General features: G+C 43.1%; 1 long non-coding RNA gene across 3 annotated transcripts; it reads left to right on the top strand.

The window, feature by feature from the left end:
• Nucleotides 1-1,947: 1,947 nt before the first annotated feature.
• LOC309524193 lies at nucleotides 1,948-24,964 on the top strand. 3 transcript variants are annotated; one of them, XR_014215847.1, is made up of 5 exons: nucleotides 1,948-2,026; nucleotides 5,279-5,378; nucleotides 13,133-13,263; nucleotides 19,855-19,958; nucleotides 24,305-24,964. It is a non-coding gene; the product is annotated as an uncharacterized lncRNA (long non-coding RNA). The 3 variants fall into 3 exon arrangements; XR_014215848.1 differs by lacking the exons at nucleotides 1,948-2,026; nucleotides 5,279-5,378 and adding an exon at nucleotides 12,045-12,123; XR_014215849.1 differs by lacking the exons at nucleotides 1,948-2,026; nucleotides 5,279-5,378 and adding an exon at nucleotides 12,066-12,135.
• The last annotated feature ends 48 nt before the right edge of the window (nucleotides 24,965-25,012 follow it).

Genomic DNA, 25,012 nt, shown 5'->3' with positions numbered 1-25,012 from the left:
AGTCGACTGAAAGGCCTTCTCAAATGATGGATTTGAGAACCAATTTTGTTCATAACCAATAGTTGCTACAATCCCCCGGTGGCTTCTGACTATTGGGAGCTTGTTTACAGGCTCTTCTGTGAACTGATCCAACAACTGATGTGTGCCTTGGCCAGGTTTCTTGGTCCAATTGAAGGGTTACATTGTGCAGAGAATCCTGGTTCCCATTCTCAGGGATTCTTAGCTCAAAGTGCCAACTTAACCTCTGGTCTCAGTTTTTCAGCTATTCATGGAACAGGAACTAAAGAGGAACATCCTTAATACAGTGACTATTAAGTGCTACCTTGACAGGTAGCATTTCATATGACTGAGAAAGATGGGCTCAAAGTAAAGGACCAGGATTAAAAAAGAAAGAAAGGATTAATTTCAAATCTTCATGAAATCAAAAGGGCAAAGTAAAAAAAGCAGGGCATCTTTAATAAGCAAGTGGGGCCTGCAACAAAATAGTGGAATGTTACTGCTCAGGGTAACACTATATTCCCCCTCCTCCACCACCCTGGTTTTCCATTTCCCCTCTTTCCCAGCATTCTGTAGCCACTGAGCATGCTCAGTCTGGCATTAGACTGCTTTGGGCATCCCTCCCCCTTTAGTGTTCTTAGCTGACTTAATTTTCAAAAGAGCCCCCAATAAAAGTGCCCATCAGAAGAGCAAATTTTCTCCAACCTTACTTTGCCTGAAATATAGTGAAATTAATAGACTCTTTCAGGCTTAAGCTGGTAAAACAGTTGTACGTTGAATGTATGAATCGTTAGGGTTATTCCTTATCATGATTAATGGCAAATCACTATGTGAAATGTGGGTCATTCATCAGCAAAGAAATGTGCCCTTAACACAGGTGCTTAGGGGAACTTGGCGGACTTCGTAGTAACAGAGATTGTAAATTTCTGTGTAATAGAGCTGTGTGTGGAAATTCATTGACTTATATCTACCTCCTGTTTCTCTCCCCCAAGAATCTGACCCACCATCAAATCTAAATCCAGTTTTGGGGAAGGGCCATTGCTGGGCAGTAGAGCACCCCAGCATCTCCAGTTAGGGCTGAGTACTGTGTGCTGCTCTGGTTCGGCAGAAGCGGCTTAGTCATGCTGGCCGGAAGCTGTCTGTGGACAAATGCCAGCTCCCTCGGCCTGTAGAGCGAGATGAGCGTGCAACCCCAGAGTCATCTGCGACTGGACCTAACGGTCAGGGGTACCTTTACCTTTACCCTGTCTGAAACACTGGAGGATCACCACTATAATGACAATATTGAGCCTGATGGATCAATGGTATGACTTTATATAAGGCAGCTTCCTGTGTTACTGCAGCCTTGCCCAACCTGGTGCCTTCCAAATGTTTTGGATTACAGGCGCGCGCACACACATACATTTACATATGTGCATTAAATATGCGTATGACCGTGCTGAACCCAGAAGTGACCCCAAAATGTCACAAAAAAGAGCAGAAATTGATGGGACAGAACCGGGTGTTTGCAGGCTTTTTCAATGGTGTTTCAAATACATGTGATTTCACTGATGCACCTGGAGCCTCAGAATGTAAGCCCCGCGTAAATGGTGTGTGTGTGTGTGTGTGCTTGCACAATTGCTATCAGCCCTAGGCAACATAGTTATGTCGGCTAGGGCTGGGGATGTAGTTTGCAGTTGTGTATCAGTTCAGTTGTCTAGTTTGCTGAAGAGGCAACTAATTAAGGCCCCTTGCAGTTCAAATATCATTGTCTTCTGCTACTGCTATTTCGGTCTTGTCCATTGTCAAAAATTACATTATTGTTTTCATTTTTTTCTAACTATTGTCTGATTCTATCTAAGTTGCCTATCAAGGGGACATCGTGCCTCAGGGTTACTGTCTGTCCAAGGAGATGGTTTCCCCACTCTACTCCACAATTAAATGAGGCTTTGGAAGTTGATTTCCCCCTCTCTCCACTATGTTGTGTTGAAATTGGAAACTGAGCACAATTTAACTTCAGGTCTTCAGTTCTGTGTACTTGACTGAACAGGTAAACTGCTTGAAGTAGACCAACCAAAACTTGATAATATTGGATCCACCACCACAGCAATGAACTTTTTATTGATTATTTTGCTTCTTTCCCCCCTACCCCATATCTCAGCCAGTTTTTCAGTGTCCTGGTGAGATCCTTTTTGCCTGAGGCAACAGACTAGTAAAGAACAACATTTATAGTGAAGCAAATGAGTGAGCCATATATCTGTGTCACACTGGCAGACATGCTGTATGAATGCCGTATGAAGGACTGCTGGATATTTTTTTAACAAATAAGATAAAAAGGGGTAGACAGGTTAAGTATCAAACAATGAATGTTAATGGCTACCATCATCACCTCAACATCAGAAAAGTTAAAAGAAACACACATTTCAGTAATTCAGGTTGGACAGAGATGCAAAGTAATTAAAATCACAATGAAGATGTTAACAATAGTTGAACAAATCATCATTAACTTTGACCATGTATCAAGAATAACGTCATTATATTAGCTGCTGTTTCTTCTTTTTAAAAAATAAATCCTGTGTCGAGAAAAGGCATAGAAACTCATAGCAAACAAGAATTCGAGAAGCATATTACCAAAAACATTAGTACCAACAATAAGAAGTTCCATAAATATATTAGCAGCAAGAGGTTGTCTAGGTAGGTGGTTGGACCCTTAGATGGCAAGGGAGGCAAAGTTATGCTAAAGGATGATAAGAAGGTTACAGAGAAGCTGAATGAATTTTTTGCATATGCCTTCACATTGGAAGATATACGGTAGATCCCAGTGCCTTAATTATCCTTTGCAAGAAGCAAGTCTAAGCAACTAGAGATGAAGTTCTAGGCCTGTCAGACAAAACAAAACCCAAGAAATTGCTTGGTCCTGATGGAATCCACCTGAGACTTCTCAGAGAACTCAGATATAAAACTGCTGAGCTTCTAACAAAAATATGTAACTTCTCCCTCAGATCAGCCCCCATACCAGAGGATTGGAAAGTAGCCAATGTAACAACCATCTTGATAAAGGAATCAAGGGGAGAAATTGGAAATTACAGGTCAGGTATTTTAACATCTGTCTTGGAGCTCTCTGGGTGAAATAGGATTCTCCCAGAGGAGGATTTAGAGGAGCACAAGCGGTTTGGTCACATTGGGTGTGGAGTCTCGGCGGCAACACAGGGGGTCCAACAACTATGATGTAGAATAGAAGGCAAGAGGCAGGAGGACCAAATGTTGATGTTGCACATCAAATTTGAAATTGTTGAAATTTGAGACCCCAGTGTCCACCACTAGTTCTCCTAACAATTCTGAGCACCCTTATTGAAAGTGCATTTCCCATAAGTCTGTTTAATACTGCTTTAAATGCATGGTGCAGTTGGGGCGTGAACCATTATCAGAGTTCAATCTAGACAGACTAATTCTCAATAAAAGCAGGACTTGTGGTGGTGTAGTCTGGGGGAAAGTGGTATGGCCTGGGCTGAGAGATGGCAGGATGGAACACTGGACTTTAGCCTGTGAAGTTTTTCCAGGCATGCAGTGCAGCAAAAGCTTTATCCATTTAATTTCTATGTGCTTCATAGATGAGCAACTGAACCTTAATCTTGGCACAGTAGTGAACAGGCAGTGCTACTGTTTCAGCAAAGGTGCCACATGTCCATAGTTGGCTGCTCCAGTTAACAGCCAAGTCACTGCATTTTGCACAAGCTGCATCTTCTGGACCAACCTTATAAGAGCAGTCCTGCAAAGAGCACAGTAATCTAGCCATTAGGTTACCAAAGAATGGATCACCATGGACAGACTACTGGTGTCCAGGGGCAGTCATAGCTGCCACACCAGCTGAAACTGGGAAAAGGCACTCCAAGCTACTGTGGTCACCTGTTCTTCCAATAATAGTGAAAAATATAAGAGCACTCCCAGCCTTGTCCACAGCATGCAACTTGCCAAATTTCCAGGCCTGAGAGCCACCTACCCCCAAGCCTCTGTTTGCCAGGACTTGGTTTCAAATTATTGGCCCTCATCCATCCCACCACTGCATCTGGGCACTGGTCCAGGACTTGCATGACTGCACCTGATTCATCTGTAACTGAATAATAGAGATGGGTGTCATCTGCATATTGATGACACCATGCCCAGACTCCATTTATATCTGTTGGTTAGTTTGTTGTGATTCCATGGAATGCTCACAAACATTATAACTTCTGAGGGGGTAATAGGCTTCTGCCAAACAATGCCACTTCTGTGAGGAAAATGGAAATTCATGTTGACCTTAAGAATAAAACCTGTAAAAAGCAGGATGATATATGTGTTGTTTGTGGAAGTGCACAGACAAAGAAACTTAGGAAATTAGTGTATCATAGGTCAGGAGCTGCACAGACAAAGCAGCAAAAGAAGTGGTTTGGGAAAACTAGTTCTTATATATACAAAACAATTTGGAAAGCCCCACTTCTGCTGTTTCTGCCAGGGGACAGTAATTAGGTCAAAACAGTTCGTATAAAAGTGGAAATGAATATATTTTCTGCAGAAGGAAACATGGTTAGGTACAGCTAAAGAGGACAGGGGAAGAGAAGGTAAGCTTGGTCTGACATGTAAAATGGGGATGGATGCCTCTTCTACAGGAAATCATTTGAGTCATAACCCATTACCATCTGCAAAGTGCTTCCGGATCTTTGGGTGGAAGAAACTATAGATGGCCTAAAAATTTAATCACTCATTATTATTGCCCATTTATTGCTATTGCCTGTGCTCTGTTTCCCTTCCCCTGCATTAGCATGCAGAAGCATTTCTGATGGTCTGACTTCCTGACACAGACACTGCAGATGAAATTCGATCCATAAGCTATGAACAACGAGATGATTTGTTAAGGGAATCTCGCAGAATGAAGGATGTTGGGGCCAATTTGCATGACTTTCCCTTAAAACAGATGCACAGGAAAAATTAATCTCACGGAGATCTGGGGAACTTTCAAAAAGCAACCCAGAGGAACAACATTCACATCATGTCTTAAAAACTGCAAAGTTTTGCAATCTGAAGCCCTCCTCTTATTAGATTTTTATCTTTCCAGTGCCAGTGTAAAACACTGTACTAGCCAAAGCGCACAAATCATGCCTCTTCCTGCTGATCATTCCCTCTCACTGGCATCATCCTATCTCATGCTTTGCTGCTTGTTCAGCAACCCACTAGTGGTCGGCAGTATATGAACCCCATTCATCCTTTTAAACTCCCTTTAAAGCTAGAAGGAATTTGCAAAAGTGATTTTCTTCCATCATTGCAGAAGTGCAGGCACTCTTGATGACCCTGCCCACAATGTCTCGCTCTAAGGAAGGACCCCATTCTCAGAGAACAGAAAGGAGCATGTGCACCACCACCACCAGGTAGGCAAGAGGGAATGGTTGAATGGGAGGGCAGAAGCATCAGTGGTGGGGGGAGTAGCACAGGCAGTGTTGGCTAGCCAATCAGCTAGCCAGTAAGTCATGGAAGGTGGCCAGCCCTGTCAGTGGCAAATGGAAAGATCCAGGGATGCACAATCCTTTCACGCACACACCCCTTGAGCCACTGCCTAGCCACATAATTGTATCATTCCTAAAGTCTATCCTCAATGATCTGAATAAGTTGCACTCCTGAGTAAGCATTTGCAACCCAAAGAAGATATATTTAAGGCAGAGCTTCCCAAACGTTTCATGTTGGTGACACACTTTTTAGCCATGCATCATTTCACGACACAGTCATTCAGTTTTACTAGCGAACCAGAGGTTAAACTAATGCCTTTACGGCCCTGGGAGGAGTGTGAGAAGCGTATGCGTGACACACCTGCACACTGCAGCCACTAACATGTTGCGACACTCAGTTTGGAAAGCTCTGGTTTATGTATGCAACTACAGCCGCAAGGATGCTACTTGCTCAGAAATGGAAAGAAGAGGAAGTACCAATGAAGGAGGAATGGATAACTAAGATGATAGACTATGCCGAAATGGCAAAAATGACTGTGAAAATTGTTTTAATTGTTTGTTTTTCTTCTGTGACTGTACTCCCAAGTGTGTTTTATAAGCTGGTCTCTGACAGTAATAAATTATCTATCTATCAATCCAGGACCAAGGTGGAAAAAAAATTTATACAAGACTGGACTAAATTTATAGAATATCTTAAGGTCCACTGTAAAGACTTAAAAACATTAGCAGGATTGACATAGCATCTAAGAAGTAATGTGAATCAGGGTTATCAATGGACTTGTAACTGAATGGGAAACTAAAGATGTGTAAGGTAATAAAGGGGAGAAATTGGAAACCAGGGGTGGGGTGGGGTGAAGTCTAGAAGGGAGGAATAAGTAAGTAATTTGGATGTTAAATTTTTAAATTATTGAAAATATTAAAAAAAGAGGGGAGAAATGGAAAGCTCTGATTTAAGGTGTTGTTTTGGATTGGCTAGATCTGTTAGGTGTGAATCTGTTCAGTTTTCCAGTTATCCACATTTCCACATTAGTTTGAAATTGTTTCAAAGAATAATTCTCATAAAAACTATCAGTATTTGAGCGTTAAATCAGCAGCAGCAGCAGCAACAACAACAACAACAACACTAAAACCACAAACATTAAAACTTCCCTGAACAGGGTTGCTTTCAGATGTCTTCTAAAAGTTGTGTAGTTTTTTTATCTCCTTGACATCTGATGGGAGGTTGTTCCACAGGGAGGGTGGTACTGCCAAGAAGACCCTCTGCCTGGTTCCTTGTAACCTCACTTCTCACAGTGATAGAACTGCCAGAAGGCTCTCAGAGCTGGATCTCAGTGTCCAGGAAGAATGATGGGGGTGGAGACGCTCCTTCAGGACTGTTTAGAGCTTTAAAGGTAGAATCATCGAATAGAATCATAGAATCATAGAGTTGGAAGAGACCACAAGGGCCATCGAGTCCAACCCCCTGCCAAGCAGGAAACACCATCAGAGCACTCCTGACATATGGTTGCCAAGCCTCTGCTTAAAGACCTCCAAAGTAGGAGACTCCACCACACTCCTTGGCAGCAAATTCCACTGTCGAACAGCTCTTACTGTCAGGAAGTTCTTCCTAATGTTTAGGTGGAATCTTCTTTCTTGTGGTTTGGATCCATTGCTCCGTGTCCGCTTCTCTGGAGCAGCAGAAAACAACCTTTCACCCTCCTCTATGTGACATCCTTTTATATATTTGAACATGGCTATCATATCACCCCTTAACCTCCTCTTCTCAGGCTAAACATGCCCAGCTCCCTTAGCCGTTCCTCATGAGGCATCGTTTCCAGGCCTTTGACCATTTTGGTTGCCCTCCTCTGGACACATTCCAGTTTGTCAGTGTCCTTCTTGAACTGTGGTGCCCAGAACTGGAAATAGTACTCCAGGTGAGGTCTGACCAGAGCAGAATACAGTAGCAATATTACTTCCCTTGATCTAGATGCTATACTCCTATTGATGCAGCCCAGAATTGCATTGGCTTTTTTAGCTGCCGCGTCACACTGTTGGCTCATGTCAAGTTTGTGGTCAACCAAGACTCCTAGATCCTTTTCACATGTACTGCTCTCAAGCCAGGTGTCCCCCATCTTGTATTTGTGCCTCTCATTTTTTTTTGCCCAAGTGCAATACTTTACATTTCTCCCTGTTAAAATTCATCTTGTTTGTTTTTGCCCAGTTCTCTAATCTGTCAAGGTCGTTTTGAAGTGTGATCCTGTCCTCTGGGGTGTTAGCCACCCCTCCCAATTTGGTGTCATCTGCAAATTTGATCAGGATGCCCTTGAGTCCATCATCCAAGTCGTTGATAAAGATGTTGAATAAGACCGGGCCCAAGACAGAACCCTGTGGCACCCCACTAGTCACTCTTCTCCAGGATGAAGAGGAACCATTGATGAGCACCCTTTGGGTTCGGTCAGTCAGCCAGTTACAAATCCACTGAGTGGTAGCATAGTCAAGACCGCATTTTACCAGCTTCTTTACAAGAATATCATGGGGCACCTTGTCAAATGCCTTGCTGAAATCAAGGTAGGCTACATCCACTGCGTTCCCTTCATCTACCAGGCTTGTAATTCTGTCAAAAAACGAGATCAGGTTAGTCTGACATGACTTATTTTTCAGAAATCCATGCTGACTATTGGTGATCACAGCATTCCTTTCTAGGTGCTCACAGACTGTTTGCTTAATGATCTGCTCCAGAATCTTCCCTGGTATTGATGTCAGACTGACTGGGCGGTAATTATTTGGGTCCTCTCTTTCCCCCTTTTTGAAAATAGGGACAACATTTGCCCTCCTCCAGTCTGCCGGGACTTCGCCTGTTCTCCAGGAATTCTCAAAGATGATTGCCAGTGGTTCTGAGATCACATCTGCCAGTTCTTTTAATACTCTTGGATGCAGTTCATCTGGCCATGGAGACTTGAATACATCTAAACTAGCCAAGTATTATTGTACTATCTCCATAGTTATTCTGGGATAACTAAGGTCAGCATCAACACTTTGAATTGTGCTTGGAACCATACTGGGAGCCACTGTAGATCCTTTAGGACAGATGTCATATGGTCCCCAGTGGCCACTCCCAGCCACCAATCTAGCTGCCATATTCTGAATTAGTTGTTGCTTCTGTATCACCTTGAAAGGTAGCCCCATGTAGAATGCATTAGAATGCATTGCAGTAGTCCAAGTGGGAGATAAGCAGAGCATACACCACTCTGGTGAGACAGTCTGCGGGCAGGTAGAGTCTCAGCCTGCATACCGGATGGAGCTGGTAGACAGCTGCCCTGGACACAGAATTAACCTGTGCTTCCATGGACAGCTGTGAGTCCAAAATAACCCCAAGGCTGTGCAGCTGGTCATTTAGTGGCACAGTTACCCCATTCAGGACTTGGGAGTCCCCCAACCTGCCTGCTCCCTGTGCCCAAGAAACAACACTTTTGTTTTTGTTGGGATTCAATCACAATCTCTTAACCTCCATCCATCCTCCAACCGTGACAATCACACAGTTCGCTCACTGCCCTCCCTGGGTATCATTTGCATAGCCTACCTTTTCTCCATGGAGCTGAAAGTGGTATACATGGTTCTCTTCCCACACCCTCCATTTTATCCTCCCAACAACCTGTAAGGTAGCTTTGGTCGTCCAGTGAACTTTGTGGGTGAGTGGGAAATGGAACTCTGGTCTCCCAGGTCCCAGTCCAAGACTCTAACCACTACACAGTACTGACATATAAATGTGAAACAGCTTGTATTGGGACCTCAGTGGAATATCAACTAACCATTGCCAGAGAATTTTTCTGCACTAGATGGGACAGGTTCCTCCACCAATTGTATGTCATAGCTGACATTTTCTAGGCACCTATTTTGCACATGTAATCAGACAACACTTCTGCATAAATTGGACATGCAACCACTCCTGACAGAATAAGAGTGTTTATTTCTGTTCTTGCTGAGAATTTTCTGCTCTTCTCTCTTTTCAGTGTGTGTGTGTGTGTATATATATGTATACCAGCTGGTTATTATAGGCTTGGATCTGTTCATATTTGCTCTCTCCTCAACACCTGTGTAGTTTCTGCATCCTATTTTTGCACTGTAAGCTCCCTGCTTTAAAACTGCCAGGCTAAGCCTCCCTCTTGCATTGCGGAGAGCACACTACTTGTTCTTGTCATACATCTGTGCAATGAAAAGATATTGGCCAGGATAAGAAGAAGAAGAAAAATAGGCAGGTGCGAATCATTTTATTGGCCCATATTTTAAACCAGAGAGAGAAAGAAGTAAATCAAATTATATTAAATTACCCTTACATGCAACGTGAGTCACTTAACATATATCCTATAAAGAGGCTCTTGGTATGGACCTTTGAACATGTCATGTACAAGCTAATGATGAGAGATGGTGGTTGTACTTCTCACCAGATTGAGAACCCACCCGCAAAACTTGAATTCTGCTGTAAAACATTCATTATATACACTAATAGCGGTCTCAAGGGCTGTCAGTCTTTATATAGCCAAAATAGCACCATCCGTGCACAAGAGGGAAATACCAGCAGATCCAGGTAAAACTAAGCAGGGGCAGAATTGGTTCCAGGTTCCTGGGAACTCCTGGCACAGTGCTGCCAATGGACCCACAACCACCCTCAACCCAGATGCAACACCCCCTCACCCCAGTGTAACCATGCATTATTTTTTTCTCTCTCTCTTCCCCCACCAAGCTCATCTCCCATCTATGATGGTCGCTCGTCATCTTAATTTACCTAAAATGCAAAGCCTCAGTTTATAGATCTATCCCTGCTACTTGCCCAGTAGGGGGCCAGTGGGGAGGGTGGTGAATTTCAGCACATCCCCCTGGGTTGCTATGGAACCCTCTGCGTCCCTGGGACCCTTCTCTAGTGCTCAGCTTGGCTGACTGCTGGCACATCCATTCCATCTATTCCAATTAGTGTGTTGGAATAACATGCTATTAAAATTTTGTTGCAGTAGCTGCCCTCCCTGCTCCCTGAGTCCTCATTACTCATTCGTTTTAAATTTTTCCTTTGACTTGAATGTTGTTCTTTGACAGTTAAGTATATAAGTCACTGATCACATTTCTTTTTGGCTGTTAATGGAGCTTTTCTATAAAAGATGCAACTCAGATCGGCTGCTTACGCTCTAAGTAAATGACAGCTCCTCTAATCAGATTACAAGTAAGAGGGGGAGAAACCCGTTGAGATTTTATTGGGTAACAAGCTGTTTGAGTTTTGATTCTACCAGGAATAGAAATTAACAGTGCTAATAAATGTTCCTGCTAAGTGACTGCATTCTCTGCAAATGGAATATAGAGCCAAAAACACCTTTTTAAAAACTAGATTTTATTTTTTTTAAGATTTTGCAGAATTTAGTTCAATTATGTAGTTTCCTTTTGTGTGCCAGCACTCTGGGTTCAACTTTGTAAAGCAGATGAGTCACAGAGAACTGAGAGTTTTGTGAGCAGAGAAGCAAGCAAAAATAAAATAAAATCATCACTTGAACATGGTAACCTGCAAGCACAACATATTAATCAAATTTTTATAGCTGAACTGTGAGCAAAACGGCACCCTGATGGTTAGAGATGCTTTTCCTCTTTCTCCTTCCTGGAGTTGTTATCTTGATCACTCGAGGGCCTGACAGGATGTCGGGGACAAGTAATGCTAACTTGCATCTATGTCGAGATGCAAAAATGCTTTCAATCACCACCTCCAGAATACGTTTGCACCTTTAAAGAACTCATTTCTTTGCCACCATAGTTGCAAACTGGGTAGCTCTGGGCATTTGTTAGACTTCGAGATGCACTGTCGAAAATTATGGTGTTGCAAACATTTGACACAAATGTTGTGTGGCAATAGTTGTCAGGCACAGAAACCTTCACCTCAGGAAAAAAAAGAAAAGAAAGTACAAGGCTACACGAGTGTGTAAAGGCCAGGAAAAAATTACATCTTGCTAAATAATATAGGGATCCTGAATTCAGTGAAGATGGGGGGAGGAAATCCTCTGCTGAAAACTGAAGAAGGTTGATGCCGTGTAACAGTTAGAGCCATGAAAATGCTGTTGATTTCTCTTGGGACTGATAATAATTTCAAAAACAGCAACAACCCTATTATTGTTTGAAACTTTGGAATGGGATTATTAAAGCCATCCTCCCAGTTAGCAAATTCAACCACCACCCGATGGTGGCTTCCTACGCAATCATTCCCCTGACAATAGTAACTTCAAGTGAAACCTGCAGCACAATGTTGCAGAGTGGCAGGATCCTGTTCAGGATTCCAGCAAGCCATTGCACTTTCCCAAGATACTCCATTCCATCCCTCCTCCCCACCTTTCTATTTATACCCCTGCTCAACAGTCAGTTAGCAACTCATAACAACTATCTGTGCTCAGTCATCATCAGGCTGTTTAGTGTTTTTTGCTCTATAGAGAGATAAAGAGTCCCTTACCTTTCCTGCCCTGATCTGGCCACAGTGATCCATGCGACAGTAACCTCCAGGCTTGACTACTGTAACTTGCTCTACGTGGGGCTGCCCTTGAAGTTGTCCCAGAAGCCCCAGCAGGTGCAGAATGCCACGACGAGGCTCCTTACGGGCTCCTTGCCATGGGACCACATTCTCCCAGTGCTTTTCCAGCTGCACTGGCTCCCGGTGGAGTACAGGGTCAGGTTTAAGGTGCTGCTATTGACCTTTAAAGCGCTTTGTGGCCTAGGACCCTCATACCTATGGGACCACCTCTCCTGGTATGCCCCACAGAGGACCTTAAGGTCCATAAATAGCAATACTCTAGAGGTCACAGGCCCTGAGGAAGCTTCAACCAGGGCCAGGGCCATTTCAACACTGGCTCTGGCCTGGTGGAACGCTCTGCCTCATGAGACCAGGGCCCTGCGGGATCTGATTTCTTTCCGCAGGGCCTGTGAGGCAGAGTTGTTCCACCTGGCCTTTGGCTTGGAATCAGCCTGATCCCCCTCTCCCTCTTTCCTTTTCCTTCTGTGATGGAACCCCTATTTGGGGACTTCCCTGGCTTTTTTTCTGGCCCACATAGGACCAGTCTGGAATAGCTGGCCTTGGTGAAGATTTGACGTTTTCTCCCCCGAAACAGTTTTTGATGTGGGCTTCCACTGAAATGAGGCTGCATTTTAAGTTGTACTTTAATCCTGTTTTTAAGTTGTATTTTAATCAATTGTTTTTATACTTGATGTTAGCCACCCTGATGCTGGTCTTGGCTGGGGAGGGTGGGGTATAAAAATAAATAAATAAATCTTGGGGTCAGCTGCAGTTCCAGATTTGAGAGGGCCACAGGACAAGATACCTAGAGCACTGGCGGAGGAACAGGGGTGTGGAGGGAGCGCACCGCCCCCAGCGGCAGAATCCCGGTGGGGTGCCATTGCAGGATGCACACCAGTGGCGTAGCGTGGGGGGCGCAGGGGCGGCTGGCCGCACCGGGCGCAACATCTGGGGGTTAGGGTTAGGGGGCGCAAATCCACAGGTTAGGGGGTGCAAATTACTTGCCCCGGGTGCTGACAACCCACGCTACGCCACTGATGCACACCACACCCCTGTGGGCTGCATGCCACGCCCCCAGGACGCAAGCCAGCCATGCCCTCACCTGCTTCCCCCCCCCCCACCAGAACTTGAAGCTCCTCCACTGACTCCACCTCTGTTCCTTCAGTCTAGGCACTTGTCTTCTCCTCCAGACCCATCCAAAGTGACCACCGGGAGACAGTGCAAGGCAACTGAATGATGCAGCTCTATTTCCCTACTATGGTCCCTGCCACACCTGTCGCTCTTCTTTTGGGTTGGGTATGTGGATGTTTTGCTTTCTGTTTGATTGTCATTATTTGCAGTGCTGTTTAGAGCAGGGGTGGGCAGCATGAAGGGACAGTGCTACACACCTGACCTCCCAGCAGCAGGTTCACCGTTGTTTACCAGATTTTCTGTTGCACACCATTTGACCCAACCTGGACCTTTCAGTCATCATCCGACACTCCTTCTTCATGTGCCTCCTCCGCCAGACGGGTGGCAACACAAGATTGGGCCTTTTCTGTGATGGCTCCCCATTTGTGGAATGCTTTCCCCAGGTAGGCTTGCCTGGCACCTTCATTACATATCTTTAGGCACCATAAAAAGACATTGCTAGAATCTGGATAGCTGAGTTGGTTAGAGCTTGGCACTGATAACACCTAAATTGCAGGTTCAATCCCCGTGTGGGACAGCTGCATATTCTTGCATTGCAGGGAGTTGGACTAGATGATCCTCAGGGTCCCTTTCAACTCTACAATTCTATGATTCTCCTCTCCCAGGCCTTTGGCTAATTAAACAACAACAACAGGGAGGGGTAGTGCAGTTGGGCTATTGGTGGAATCCAGAGGTGCCAAATTCGAGCCGTTGGCGCATCACTGCTGCTTCTCCCTCTTCCTCTCCTTTCTGGAAAGTAGTAGCAAGTTCACTGCTGGGAAACTATTTGCATGGCAGAATACCTCCTCACTGACCCTCCTGGTTTCTAGGTAGATATGGATATTCTGTATCATTGCTCTTGTTGAATTTTGCTGTTGGCTGCCTTGTGCATCTCATCGTCAGGAGAGAACAGACAGGATACAAAGAGTGTAATAAACAATACCCTGTTACTTAGCTGAACTGCCGCGTGGCCCCAGTGTAGTTTTGATGAATCCTAGCCTTGATAAAAGCAACAGTGGGAAATGGGTGGAGGCAGGGGAGGAACTGAAAATATTTATAATTACGGATATTCAGCTTTCCTAGCTGACCATAAGCACAGAAAATCTAACCATATTTCCTGCGAGGGAAATGGATCCTCAAAGGAACTTGCCTCTTTTATATCCGCAGGGTGGCCTGATTCTTGAAAATGCCACAGTTGTGCTAAACACGATTTGAGATTGCATATGAGGGAGGAAGCAGTGATAAAGGACTTCTCATGCCATAATGAGAACCAGTCGCAGGGCTCCATTTTATTCGTCTCAAATGCTTCAGAAAATTGGATTTTTATTAAGTTTTTGCACCTTAATTTCCTCTCCCCACATTCCTACAAAGGATTATTACATAAAACACTGGTTTAAAAGCTGCTGCACAGCCGGAAGGAAGACAGTCTGTGCAGTTCAAGATGTTTTATTGGTTTCTGTGAACATTAGGCATGGTGTTCGTACCGGCCACCTACCAGCAGACCGAGACAAGGAAAAAATTAAGTCTATGTCGCAGCAGTAATAATTAAAAGGCTTAGCAGCATAACTTTCCATCCCCTCTCCCCTCTGACCTTAGGTTTAAACTCTTCCCTCCCCAAGGTTTGCTTATCTCTAACTTTTTTTCTCACTACTTTCAATACCCTTCCTTGTTCCTATTCTTTTCAACTTATGGAAAGCTTAATTAAGTTTAAGTCACCTTTGATGTGCCTTTTAGATCTTGAGTTTTTGTTCCCCTCCTTTTTTTTTTAGGGTTGCTTTAAAGCTTTTTCCAACCTCTATTCCATATAATATAGAAAACTAGTAGTTTTTTTCCCCCCAACAGCTGCTGGCCAACCCATCATTTTTTAAAAAAACTGGGTTGTTGGTTAAAAGCCCTGGGTGGTCACTTCATGTTTGATCATCGGTTTGATCATGATTAGATTGAAAAAATTATAATAATATAATATAATATAATATAATATAATATAATAAATATAATATAATATAATATAATATAATATAATATAATATAATATAATATAATATAATATAATATAATATAATATAATATAATAATATAATATTTATTTGAAATCTGTACACCATTTCATTGTCAAAACCTCTGAGCAGTTTACACAGAAAATTACCTATATTCATTTATGAAACATGGAACAGCGTGAAGCAACTGAACCATAAAAACATCACAAAAAAGATTGGGGCTGAAGTAAGTCCCACGGAATTTCTGAGAGGACGTGTCTAGAATCACACTATCAACCTAGTACATACCTTGGGTTAAAGACGCTTGGGTTAAAGACGCTTCAGGTTGAGCGTTTTCAGGTTGCGTTCCACAGCGACCCAGAAGTAACGGAATGGGGTACTTTCGGGTTTGGCCACTCGCACATGTGCAGACGCTCCAAATGACATCACACGCATGCGCGGAAGCAGTGAATTGTGACACGCGCACGCGCAGACGCAAGTTGTGTTCTGCTCAGGATGAAACGGGGCTCTGGAACGGATCCCGTTCGCATCCAGAGGTACCACTGTAGTGCTTGAGTGAAATGTCTGTCTGCTAAGGGAAATAGACAGTGCATATCAATATTGCATATAACACATGCATGTTTGCACATGGATGTGTGTGTGTGTGGATACATACATACATACACCTGCTGAAAATTGCAGAAGATGAAGAGGCAAGAGAAAACGGAGGGAAGAAGACAAAGCTTTTGCCAAACCTTTTGCCAAAGCTTTCTTCCCTCTGGCTCCCGTTCCTGATCACCTCTCTCTTCCGTCCCCTGTCACCTTGAACTCTTAGTACTTCTACCCTACTTTCTGCTCCTCCCATTTCTTCTCTTCCTTTCCTTTTCGGTGGCTTTGAAACCTATCTTTCAATTTACACTTGTCAGAAATTTGCAGTTATCTAAGTAAAGGGTACAAAACATGCACATTTTAGAAGGAGGTATGCATACAAGTGCATATATTAATGAAAATAACTTGTAAAAATGCAGTATGTTAGGGGGGTTGCTTGTATGAATGAGCATATTAGGAATATGGGTCAAATAAAGTAATAAATCTGTTCTTCCCATTCCTACCAAAGAGCCCCCAGGTGGCAAATGCAAAAATGTTAAAACAATAAAAGTAAAATAAAATGAACTTATTCAAAACATTTGAAAAAAAATCACATATCCTCACAGGGAGCTGCCACTAAGAAGGCCCTACTTTGACTCAGTGCCAGCCAGGCTGCAGCCAGTGCAAGCACCATAGACAAGGTCTCACAATAAGGCCTGAGAAGGTCGATATTGTGCTCCTTTAGGTATATATAAGGAGAAATGAATGTTAATGAGGACATTTTAAAAATGCAAACTGCTGCAGAAATGTGGAGAACCAAATTTAAGATTGGGAAAAAAAGAGAAACAGAGAGAAATCAAAACTTACTAATTCATCAATTGCTTTTTATGAGTAAATATCCCCATTTAAAATGCCATTTAAAATGGTAAGCTAGCATACCAATCCATAATTATATCTGCATACAAATGAACACTCATTGTGGCATTCCAAGGCTTGTGCTCCTACTCAATAGTAAATGCCCCTGCTGCATGTCATTTGTCTTTTGTTCTGTCTCCTGTTGCCCTTTTGTAGCCATGTTTGTTATTGTTTCTATTATCAGTGAATTGTTTGTAATATTTGCAGTTACTTTAGAAAAGCTTTAGAGAAGCTGTTGTGTGTGCAAGAAAAGTCTGGAAAGCAATTCATACCATCACCACCACCCCACACAGAGATATGGACATTTAGCAGTCCACCTGGATGCACATTGACCTTTAGTAGGAATGATGGAAATAGGGGTGGAAATGGGTCAGTAAGCAGCATTAAAAGAATTTTGTTTTGAAGCTTATCGCCCTCCACTTCTAAAGCAATATGCTTTACCCTTTGCTCATTCTTACCTTTCTAAGTATGTACATTTCACCACAGTTATCTCAAGTTCTCCTTATTCGCCCTACATTTTTATGCTTTCATTATTCACTATGGCCCTGTCCAGGCATCCAAAGCCTCACATGGTTAAGATTTGTGCGAGTGGAGAGCTGGGGTGAAGTAACCAGCCTTGCCCTTTGCATTATCTCCCTTCTGCCTGGCCCAACTGTCCTTCATGAGTTGGAGAGTGAAGGTCTGCACTAGAGAGCCTTCTTGACTTATGTCGACTTCCCATGTGACATAAAGCCCAAAGCAGCCTGGGTTCTACATTCCCCAGGAGTGCCTGCTATTTATCTTCACCATCCAAGGTGTGGTGAGGGATGGGTGTCGGTGATAAGGATACAGAAGGATAGGCATTGACTATCCCTGCAGTAATCAGGGTGGTGGGGAGAACCAGGGCAAGCAAGCAGAAACCGAGAGAGAGTGCTTTCAGGCAACCTCTTCTTCTGGCATCCTTTAAGGAATTGCACTCTGTATTCAGAACTCCTTGCCTCTTGTATCCCCTACATGCCAAGCCTGCAGTTGTTGGACATCCTGTAATGAACTGAATGATGGATTTTGTGGGTAAATTGTTTTGCTTGCTGAGTGACTGTCACTCTGTTGTGATGTATATTTACAGGGAACATGTTTGTTTGCCTACAGTGGGGGAGGAGAGGATAAAAGGAAAGAAATCAATTTATATGTGATGGCATAAGACTGCTAATTTTACTAAGTGAACTTAATAGTTCCTGTAAATTCTTCCTGACACCCATTTTGCCTCCTTCAAAAGCTGCTGGATTAAATTGATGGCGGCACACACCACGGAACCAAGCAGCACCATTCCCCCCCCCCTCCTGCTAGAAACAAGACCATGAAAGGAGTTGAGCAAACTGTGCTAAGTGTGCCAGACTTTGAGGCTACTGTGTAGGGGGTGGGACGGATCCCATTACTTTGCATATGACTCACTTGTCCTTTGACAGGCTCTGGTCCTTGTCACTCAACCTCTTCAAACCCGCATGTGGTCAAACTATACATTACACTGAATTAGGGATGGGCAAATCTACCAGTTTCAATATCTTGAATCCTATGGAGATGTTCCTGAGGGGGTGTTTGGACGAAGAAGAATGTGAAGAACTTGCCAAGTTGGAATTAGGGAACCCCAGGGAGGGTTTACAACAGGGTGAAGGTGACTCTGGGTCACAAGAGATCTCTGATCCCAGGGAGGAACCAAGCACCTGGGAGGCATAGATCTGAACCCAGGGAAGGGACCCAGAAGACTGGTAGTGGTTAGTCCCACCATTCTCCTATCAGACTACTGCCTTCCAGCAAGGAGCTGACTTTGGCTCCTTCAGGGGAGATGACTGAGGGCAAATCTGATATACAACCAGCCTCAACTCTGCCTTTGACACCACAAACACAGGAACACCAGCACTGGCACAAACATCCAGCCCACAAGAAGGAGTGTCTGTTTCCTTACCGAGTCCAGGGACTCCAGTCGCTTGCCATGCCAATAGCTGTGCCTTCCTTGCTCTTCAAAAAGCAGGTGAAGGGAAAGTGTTGCTTGATGGATCCATGTCTTAACTCATGCTTAGCTCATGCCTTTAACCTCTCATGCACCTGATGATTCCTGTACAGTGGTACCTCAGGTTACAAACACATCGGGTTACAAACACTTCAGGTTACAAACTCCACTAACCCGGAAGTAGTACCTCGGGTTAAGAACTTTGCCCCAGGATGAGAACAGAAATCGCACAGCTAAAGTGGTACCTCAGGTTAAGAATGGTTTCAGGTTAAGAATGGACCTCTGGAATGAATTAAGTACGTAACCAGAGGTACCACTGTAATATGTAACAGGCGTACCTCATGTACCAATCTGACCTAAGGATTTAAGCCTTTGCCAGAACTGGAGTCGTGAGTTCAAATTATTCAACTGCAGGACATTTGCTGTCCCGTGTTTCCAGCCTAGGACAAATGGACCAGTGACAGGATTTCTAGGTTCTTTTTCATTTTGTTGTATTCCTAAATTTTCAGGTATGAAGTGGGTCTGAGAGAGAAGAAATAGATGGTGATTGTGTGTATTTGTGTTATCAACAATTGCCAGCTGTTTTTCCTTTTCCCATTATACACTTCTCTAATTCTTATTGAGAAAACTGCACAATATAGCTAGGTTTTCTGAAAAGGGTATTTTTAAAAAGCTGAAGAACGTTAAGATCCCTCAACAAAGTTTTAATCAATTTTTGGCTGAGTTAGATGTGTGTCAACTTATCCATTGTCTTTAAGACGTCCACTATGTTCTTTCACTACCTGCCATCCTAGGGCGGTCAATTACCCTCATACCTTCTGCTGCCATTTAAATCATACATAGGGTTGGTCCAGAGAAAGGAAAGTTTTGACAAGCCAAAGGCATTCCAGGCTCTGTGGAACAACTAAAATGGGAAGAAAACTCATTATTTTTGTGAAAGCTGGCAACTGGTTCATAACCTACTGGGCCCTTATTTTTCTCTATGTCACTTTCCAAATAAGGGAAACTTGTAGAGAACCAGTATAATATATATATTTATCTTAATGAATACCAACCAAGATGGTTCCAAATTGTGTGGGAATTTGAAATGCATTGGTTCTAGTTAAAATTTATTCCTTCCAGCAGATTGGTACTGGTTCCACCCAAAAGAAAAACAGATACATCTCACCATTTTAGGTACTGCATATTAAAATGACAAATACATTGGTGCAACTGAGAGATCCAAGCGGTGTTTTTTCTCTCTCTCAACAGAATCTGTTAACAATTGCTATGCTTAACTTGGCTGCGGCTTCTTCTAAAGACAATGAAATGGAAGATATTCATAAGAGATTGTGCAGAAAGAAAGTCGTTTCCAGGTGAGCTTAGCAACCTGTCAGATTGTGAGATTTCATATATAGATAAGTTATATGAGTCTGGCCTGGAGAATTATATGGGAGGAATCATAAGATGGGGAAGAGAGGCCTTTCAACCTTGCAATAGAAGGGCAGCATAATCATTAAGGCAAAAGGAAAATGGCATTCTTCATGCGGGAATTGAGGTGGGGGGGAGGGCTGTCTCTAATCCCCAAAGGAAGTTTACCTGCCCAGACCCTATTGAGCCTATCAAATTTTAATGGGGATATGGTTTAAAAATAAGTTTGCTCACAGTTTCTCTTGCAGCTGATGAAGTGAGTTTCTGTATTTCATATAAATGTTATATGGTCCCTGGAGAGAGGCTGCAGATTAGTGATAGAGGACAAGTCTTGCATGCAAAAGGGCCCAGTTTCAATCCCTGGCTAGAAGGATCAAATAATAGATGAGTTGAAAGCCCTCTAAGCTGGGCTAATTAGACAAATAGCAGCTTGTTAACTTTCTTAAACTTACATTGTTTCTCTGAAACGCGACCTGTTCCCTGCACAAGCCCAGGTAGATAGACAGAACTGGGGGTCTAATGCATAGATAAGCTAGGAGGACAGGTTTGGATTTGTTAGCCACTAGGGGATGTTCTCCCATTCATGGATCACTGCCTTGCCGTGGCGAAGGGGGTTGAATAAGCTATGAGCTATACCGTGCAGGGCCACCCAAGATGGACAGGTCATAGTGGAGAGTTTTGACCAAACGTGATCCACCTGGAGCAGGAACCGGCAAGCCACTCCAGTATCCCTGCCAAGAAAACCCCATGGACAAAGACAACAGGCATATAAAAGCTATGATACTGGAAGATGAGCCCCTCAGGTCAGAAGGCGTCCAACATGTTACTGAGGAAGAGCAGAGGACAAGTACAAGTAGATTCAGAGCTGATGAAGCGGCTGGGCCAAAGCCGAAAGGAAGCTCAGTTGCGGATATGCCTGGAAGCGAAAGGAAAGTCCAATGCTGTAAAGAAAAATATTGCATAGGAACCTGGAATGTAAGAACCATGAACCTTGGTAAGTTGGATGTGGTCAAAAATGAGATGGCAAGAATTAATATTGACATCCTGGGCATCAGTGAACTAAAATGGATGGGAATGGGCGAATTCAGTTCGGATGACCATCACATCTACTACTGTGGGCAAGAATCCCGTAAAAGAAATGGAGTGGCCCTCATAGTCAACAAAAGAGTGGCAAAAGCTGTACTGGGATGCAATCTCAAAAATGATAGAATGATCTCGATACGAATCCAAGGCAGACCTTTTAACATCACAGTAATCCAAGTTTATGCACCAACCACTGGTGCTGAAGAAACTGAAATTGACCACTTCTATGAAGACTTACAACACCTTATAGAAATGACATCAAAGAAGGATTTTCTTCTCATTATAGGGGATTGGAATGCTAAAGTAGGGAGTCAAGAGATAAAAGGAACAACTGGCAAGTTTGGCCTTGGAGTTCAAAACGAAGCAGGGCAAAGGCTAATAGAGTTATGCCAAGAGAACAAGCTGGTCATCACAAACACTCTTTTCCAACAACACAAGAGACGACTCTACACATGGACATCACCAGATGGGCAGCATCGAAATCAGATTGATTATATTCTCTGCAGCCAAAGATGGAGAAGCTCTATACAGTCAGCAAAAACAAGACCTGGAGCTGACTGTGGCTCAGATCATCAGCTTCTTATAGCAAAATTCAAGCTTAAACTGAAGAAAGTAGGAAAAATCACTGGGCCGGTAAGATACAATCTAAGTCAAATCCCTTATGAATACACAGTGGAAGTGAGGAACAGGTTTAAGGATTTAGATTTGGTGGACAGAGTGCCTGAAGAACTATGGGTGGAGGCTCGTAACATTATACAAGAGGCAGCAACTAAAACCATCCCAATGAAAAGAAAATGCAAGAAAGCAAAGTGGCTGTCCAATGAGGCCCTACAAATAGCGGGGGAGAGAAGGCAAGCAAAATGTGAGGGAGATAGTGAAAGATACAGGAAATTGAATGCAGATTTCCAAAATAAGCAAAGAGAGACAAGAAGGCCTTCTTAAACGAGCAATGCAAAGAAATAGAGGAAAACAATAGAATGGGAAAAACCAGAGATCTGTTCAAGAAAATTGGAGATATGAAAGGAACATTTCGTACAAAGATTACCATAATAAAAGACAAAAGTGGAAAGGACCTAACAGAAGCAGAAGACATCAAGAAGAGGTGGCAAGAATACACAGAGGAACTATACCAGAAAGAAATGGATGTCTCGTATACCCCAGGTAGTGTGGTTGCTCACCTTGAGCCAGACATCCTGGAGAGTGAAGTCAAATGGGCCTTAGAAAGCATTGCTAATAACAAGGCCAGTGGAAGTGATGATATTCCAGCTGAACTATTTAAAATTTTAAAAGATGATGCTGTTAAGGTGCTACATTCAATATGCCAGCAAATTTGGAAAACTCAGCAGTGGCCAGAGGATTGGAGAAGATCAGTCTACATCCCAATCTCAAAGAAGGGAAGTGCCAAAGAATGCTCCAACTACCGCACAATTGCACTCATTTCACATGCTAGCAAGATTATGCTTAAAATTCTACAAGGCAGGCTTAAGCAGTATGTGGACCGAGAACTCCCAGAAGTGCAAGCTGGATTTAGAAGAGGCAGAGGAACCAGAGACCAAATTGCAAACATGTGCTGGATTATGGAGAAAGCTAGAGAGTTCCAGAAAGACATCTACTTTTGCTTCATTGACTATGCAAAAGCCTTTGACTGTGTCGACCACAGCAAACTATGGCAAGTTCTTAAAGAAATGGGAGTGCCTGATCACCTCATCTGTCTCCTGAGAAATCTCTATGTGGGACAAGAAGCTACAGTTAGAACTGGATATGGAACAACTGATTGGTTCAAAATTGGGAAAGGAGTACAGCAAGGCTGTATATTGTCCCCCTGCTTATTTAACTTATATGCAGAATTCATCATGTGAAAGGCTGGGCTGGATGAATCCCAAAACGGAATTAAGATTGCCGGAAGAAATATCAACAACCTCAGATATGCAGATGACACAACCTTGATGGCAGAAAGTGAGGAGGAATTAAAGAACCTTTTAATGAGGGTGAAAGAGGAGAGCGCAAAATATGGTCTGAAGCTCAACATCAAAAAAACGAAGATCATGGCCACTGGTCCCATCACCTCCTGGCAAATAGAAGGGGAAGAAATGGAGGCAGTGAGAGATTTTACTTTCGTGGGCTCCATGATGACTGCAGATGGCGACAGCAGTCACGAAATCAAAAGACGCCTGCTTTTGGGGAGAAAAGCAATGACAAACCTAGACAGCATCTTAAAAAGCAGAGACATCACCTTGCCAACAAAGGTCCATATACTTAACGCCATGGTTTTCCCAGTAGTGATGTATGAAAGTGAGAGCTGGACCATAAAGAAGGCTGATCGCCGAAGAATTGATGCTTTTGAATTATGGTGCTGGAGGAGACTCTTGAGAGTCCCGTGGACTGCAAGAAGATCAAACCTCTCCATTCTGAAGGAAATCAGCCCTGAGTGCTCACTGGAAGGACAGATCCTGAAGCTGAGGCTCCAATACTTTGGCCACCTCATGAGAAAAGAAGACTCCCTGGAAAAGACCCTGATGCTGGAAAAGATGGAGGGCACAAGAAGAAGGGGACGACAGAGGACAAGATGGTTGGATGGTGTTCTCGGAGCTACAAACATGAGTCTGACCAAACTGCGGGAGGTAGTGGAAGATAGGAGTGCCTGGCGTGCTCTGGTCCATGGGGTCACGAAGAGTCGGACACGACTAAACGACTAAACAACAAGGGGATGTTCTGGAAGAAGACCTGACTGCTTGAGCTTAATAGAGAAGAGGTTTCAATGTGACTTTTAAACTCACTGCTGAGGAAAAAGCAATGGGAGCTAGGGATAAGGATGGGTAGGTATGCCAATTTTAGTTACTTTTAGCTTTTTGTTTTTTTAGTCTTGAGTTCAGTTCTCCACATTTTCACATCAGTTTGCAGTTGTCATTTTTAATTCCTCATGGAAATTCTTCAGTATTTTAGTGCAAATTTCACCCAATATTCACATTTCTACATGCAATTTTGCTTAATATATACAGTTTTGCAATGCAATTTTCATTGCTATATGAATTGTTATGTACATTTTACTCCAGCATAAACATTTTATTTGTTTGTTTGTTTGCTTGCTTGCTTGTTTATATATACATTATCTGTCTGGAAACTGAATTTTGAATGATGGCTGCGTCAGTTTTTGTATCATTCTGGAAAGTGCAAATTAGGTAATGTAATTAAGTAAGTTTGCCTTTAGATGTGAGCTGAGGATGTTGATTCAGTTTGGACTGAGGCTGAAAATGTTCCTGATCATCCAAATGGAGATGGCTGTGGCGGGGATGTGCTTCTCAACAATTAGTTCTGTGTCTGTTCATTGCCACTCGTCTAGTGATCCCTCAAGGTGGAGGGATATGTCTTGTTATTCCTTGGATCTATAGTTTTTAAAAGTTATGTTTATTGCCATGGGGGGGGGGGACGACAACACTGGCTCATAAAATGCATGCCACCAGGGGTGATGTGAACCCTTCCGTTTTTGCTTCTGCTGGGGGCTGTTTGTGATTTATATGACCAAACTATCTCAGAGTTGGCACATTCCCACTAAATATGAGTTTATTTGGCAACATTCATGAATATTTGGTATGTCTGGTAGAAGGAAGAATCTTGTATTGCACTAAGGAATATATTTTAAGGCATTCATTCTTTTTAAGCTTTTTACAAATATTTTGATTATCTTGCAAGTTTATTCTCCCTGCTGTTAAGTACAGACAGGGTGAACCTACAGCATTAGCAGCAAACTACAATGAGCCCTTCGGAATCCCCCCCCCTCTTTTAAGGTCACTTACTTTTAAGGAAAGGGCTGGAGCTGTGATTGCAATAACCTCTATGTGATATTTTATATGTACGTATTATATCTGTATCTGTATATATTTTAATTCTACTATAAATGTCTTGCCTTCCATTCTGT

This window comes from Podarcis vaucheri, assembly GCF_965113315.1.
Source record: "Podarcis vaucheri genome assembly, chromosome: Z".
In the NCBI taxonomy this organism is placed as follows: domain Eukaryota; kingdom Metazoa; phylum Chordata; class Lepidosauria; order Squamata; family Lacertidae; genus Podarcis; species Podarcis vaucheri.
The sequence above is the reverse complement of the archived record's forward strand: the minus strand, read 5'-3'. Positions and strand labels throughout refer to the sequence as shown.